Source organism: Atta colombica, unplaced genomic scaffold, assembly GCF_001594045.1.
Source record: "Atta colombica isolate Treedump-2 unplaced genomic scaffold, Acol1.0 scaffold147, whole genome shotgun sequence".
Lineage (NCBI taxonomy): Eukaryota > Metazoa > Arthropoda > Insecta > Hymenoptera > Formicidae > Atta > Atta colombica.
This window is the reverse complement of record NW_017259236.1, coordinates 40,133-45,065: the sequence shown is the minus strand read 5'-3', so window position 1 is coordinate 45,065 and position 4,933 is coordinate 40,133. Positions and strand designations below refer to the sequence as shown.

At 34.7% G+C, this 4,933-nt stretch overlaps 1 protein-coding gene across 3 annotated transcripts in view; it reads right to left on the bottom strand.

The window, feature by feature from the left end:
• The window catches only part of LOC108685209 (tyrosine-protein kinase PR2), a 330,449-nt gene that overhangs the window by 309,386 nt on the left and 16,130 nt on the right, over positions 1-4,933 (bottom strand). The gene's annotated exons all lie outside the window — the stretch shown is intronic.

Here is a 4,933-nt window from a genome sequence, read left to right as displayed (position 1 = left end):
TCTCTCTCTCTCTCTCTCTCTCTCTCTCTCTCTCTCTCTCTCTCTCTCTCTCTCTCTCTCGCTCTGATATCATGACGTTTTGCATGCGGATCTTTTGTCCTCAGCGATAGATTTTAGTTAGCGTTCGGTAAGATTAATAATCACAGGATGCCAGAATCCGGACAAATCGAACAATTTCTTTCAACAAAATGTTTTTAATGAAAAATTAAATATTACAAAAATCCTTTTATATGGAGGATCCGTATAGAGCAATTATTCGATATATCCCATTAACTTGAAGAACAACCTGTATTCTCGGTCTGAAGCGTTCGCACGCACTCTGTAGCGCTATCTATGCCGACGAATGCTGCCTCAATAGCGGTTCTTAATGACGTCACATTAGGATCACGCCGAAACTTATTTGTGACCCTTTCAACTGAGCTTCATACTTAGTAGTCCAAGGGATTTAAATCTGAGCTATTGGGTGGCCAGAATAAGAGTCGAAGCGAGCAACTCGACTTGTCCTGGCAGCCTCAGATATCATCTGTCGTCTTTAATGTATACGATTTGTATCGAAGGTCTTCCTCGGCAATTCGACGCATTGTTTGCTCGCTTACACCAACATCGATGCTAATTTTTGCAACGATTGCCCTGAGTCATCCGAAATCAGCATTTGAGCCCTTTCAATTCCGACTGCGGGAATCCTCGCGGTGCGTTCGAGTGACTCTTCCTCGCTGGCATACTAGAACCTTCGTTGGACTGTTCTAAAGCCGTATATTTTGTCATGTCATAATGATTGATCTCGAGTGTTCAAAGAATCGATTTCCGTTGTTAAGTGCCCAGCGCGAAAGCCTTCGATGATCACGGCTCTTCGATTATACCACCTTGATCAAAAAGTTCCCGTAATTACCACCAGGTGATGCTCTGAGTCAATTGATTTGAGTTCTGTTTTTTTTTTATTAGATTACCACATTGATCTATCATTGACATTCCCACCAAATTTTATCACCACAGCTTGACATTTGTAAAATTACGCCGTCTTGAGTACATCTTTCTCTACATGTATTTTCGAGTTTGGATTTGTGGGCAAACAACTTGTGGATTTTGCACCATGATAACGCACCGTCGCACAGTGCCATCATTATCCGTGAATTGACCAAGAACGAAACGAATATCATCCAACAGCCATCGAATTCACCTGATATGGCTCCCTGCGATTTTTTTCTGTTCGATCGAGTCAAAAAACCATTACGGGGAATGTGTTTTAACAGCCGAAAGGAGGTAATGGAAAAATCGAAGACGACTCTGATGGCTATACCGACAATAGAGTTCCAGAAATGTTTCGAGAGCTGGATCAAGCGCTGGCATAAGTGCGTTGCAGTCGATGGGGAATACTTTGGGGACAATATCACTTTTGATGAATAAAACTTGTATTTTGAATTTTCTGAATGAATTCCGGGAACTTTTTGATCAAGATAATATTCTGCACTTGGTTTCAACATCGCGGTCAATTTAAGACTGTTTACTAGAAGCATCAGGCTTTCTCGGACGCCAACAACAACCTCTGGCGCAATATAGCGGAAAATTTTAATTGAAATTTGTCCGGATTTTGATGACGCCCCCTGTATGTTCACTGCAAGATCGATAACGGTTACTGCTCATGTCATAGGTAATTGCCTGCGTCATCAGATAAATGTTTGTAGATTTTTGAGTCTCCTCTATTCTAACCTAGTAATGCAAGCCTCGTAATAAATACCGCTATCTGAGCCGACGTGATTGCGTCATACGCAATCACGTCTCTACTTTTTTAATGTGTATGTTCTAAATATTCATTTGAGTTTATATTAAATCGCCTTATGACATATGAATCAGAATCAATGAGTAACATTTCTTTGCGAACTTAGCGATTTCCCGTCAATCTTCTTTCATCATTAGTTAGTCTTCGCTGGCGCCGGATACGCTCGGCACTATATTGGACACAGCCACAACGTAGCCACATTCGGCCGTGATTCCCTCTATAATTCACTAGAAGAAGCTTGAAAAATTATCATTCTTTTCCTTATCAATTAGTGTATTTAAATGATTACGACGATCTTTAATCGCTTTAACAATAGTAATAAAAAAATCAGGAAGACGACTAGGCAAATTGAGCTACTTGAATAAGACTACTTTAACTCACTGGAACTCAGGTAATAATTTTTTAATTAATCTTGTTATATTTATCGTAAAGTGGCATATTTTGTGAACAATATGAAGCAAATTTAGATCTCTGTGATTGTAAATATAATCTACAATTATTATTTTTATTAAAATACTTGTTTTTGTAAGTGACTTGGAACAAAATTAAAAAAAAATGCCTACAACATATAAACGGAAGCCGGGCAAACAAAAATATAAAGACTTCGATGAGAAAACTCTTAATGACGCATAGAGGATGTTGCTGAAAAACACAAATATCTTACATAAATCTCAAGCTTATGGCATTTCAAAGTAAACTTTATATCGTAAATTTAAAGATAAATTTAAAGATAAATTTTCATTCTCCAGGAAATCAGACCGTATTAACAAAAACCGATAAGTAACTATATCATACACGGATTCTCATTGCAGCTAAGACTTGCAGCTGGGACTTTCTACTTATTCCAACAGACTTAAAACATGTAGTCAAAAAGTATCTTGATCAAAAATATATTAGAGTAAAAATATTTCATAACAATTTACCTGGTCGCTTTTGGTTACAAGGATTTATGAAACGACATAAAAACTCCAAGCGCCTATATGAAAATATTAAACGATTTCGCAATAGTGGTACTACCTTGGTCAAAAAGTTCCCGGAATTCATTCAGAAAATTCAAAATACATGTTTTATTCATCAAAAGTGATATTGTCCCCTTCAAAGTATTCCCCATCGACTGCAACGCACTTATGCCAGCGCTTGATCCAGCTCTCGAAACATTTCTGGAATTCTATTGTCGGTATAGCTATCAGAGCTGTCTTCGATTTTTCCATTACCTCCTTTCGGCTGTTAAAACGCGTTCCCCGTAATGGTTTTTTCATGCCACTCATAAACGGCTGTTTTCTTTAGAGTATCACTGCCGAAACAGTTTCCCAACATTTCTAAGGTTTTCACACCATTGAATCCATTTTTAACGCAAAATTTAATACAAACTCGTTGTTGCAAATTCAACTCATTTTTAAAACTATAAAAAATCGAAAATACGTGCAGAGGTAGATGTACTCAAGACGGCATAACTTTTACAAATGTCAAGCTATGGTGATAAAATTTGGTGGGAATGTCAATGATAGATGTGAGAACTTAACCAAAAAAACAGAACTCAAATCAGAGCATCACCTGGTGGTAATTCCGGGAACTTTTTGATCAAGGTGGTAATTTCTAGGGATATAATCAATCATTGTTTTAATAATTTAGAAATGACTTTTGCTGGTATAAATCCAGGTAACTTAATCAACTTTGATGAAACTAACATGTGTGATGATCCAAGGCAAGAAATGGTACTAATTCATAAAAGTATAAAATGTCCGGAAATAATTGATACAACAAAAAATAGTACATCTGTTATGTTTGCTATTGCCAATGATGGACAGTTGTTAGCGCTCTATGTCGTTTATAAAGCTAAATATTATTATACATCATATTTATGATGTATGGATAGAAGGAGATCCAGAGGGAACTGCTTACAATTGCCAAGTTCCAATGATTAATTTGATAGCTCCCTATTTAAAGACTGGTGTGACACAAAAGTTGCACTAACATATTTACGTAACGAGAAAGAATCAAAACAACAATCTTGGGAGTTACATATCTTTATCTGCGGTAGAACAATATGAAAGACACGATATACGTTTCATCTTATTGCCACTCAACAGTACGTACTTAACTCAGCTTTTAGATATTCTTCCGTCCTCTGAAGAGAGTATGGAAATCTACTTTATTTGATTGGAAAAATAAAAACCGAGAAACGGTGTCAAAGACACTTTTTCCTGCATTATTGAAAACAATTCTAGATTTGAAAAATAAATATAAATCGGTATATAATATAAACATAAAGCAGAATGCATCTGGCTTTAGAGCTTGTAAGCTAATAATACCCTATGATAGAAATCAAATTTTAAAGAGGAAAACAATAAAAAATTTGGAATAGCTTTGAACAGCTTTAGGATAACAAAGCGTTTGATTTCACGAGTTTAAAACATCTCGTGAAGTTCAGCTTCTTCGTCAGCGCAAGAAAAAAAATAATGTGCCCCCAAGTCAGTCTATCATCATGGACATGTTTAAATTCAACATTCAACACAATTAGAATATATAACACGTAAAGGGATTCTTGAATCGATGAAAATAATTCAAATTATAATAATTATAATAATAATAAAAATATGAAAAAAATTTGCAATAAAAAAATCTAAAAAAAAATCTTCTCTTACTATATTTTATACTCTTACTATAAAAATTTTTTCTTACTATAATATTAAGTATTACTTAAGTACGTATTACAGTTTATATTTAATGTTTTTTGTTACAGAAAAATTATTTATATTTAGAATTCAAACAAATGTGCAATTCAAATAAATCATTATCCTGACAGATTTATTATTTCTTTTGCCTTTTATAATACTTTTTGTAGTTACTTCATTACTTGTGTGTTCCAAAATTTTGCAACAGATATTTAGATATCCATAAAACATATGCTGCCCCAAGTCGCCAAGTCGTCAGAGACTTGGGATACTTTGACTTAAAAAATAAAAGGATGGATACAAGATATATTTTTTTTCTGATAGGAGACGATTTGTATTGATTCAAAGAACTTATACATAAAGAGTCAAATTCAAAAAGTAATTATCTTAAAAACGTTAGAAATTACAATCGAAATATAGCAAAACTTATCCCAAGTCACCCTCTACGATATGTTATGCATACAATGAAAAATATACATAT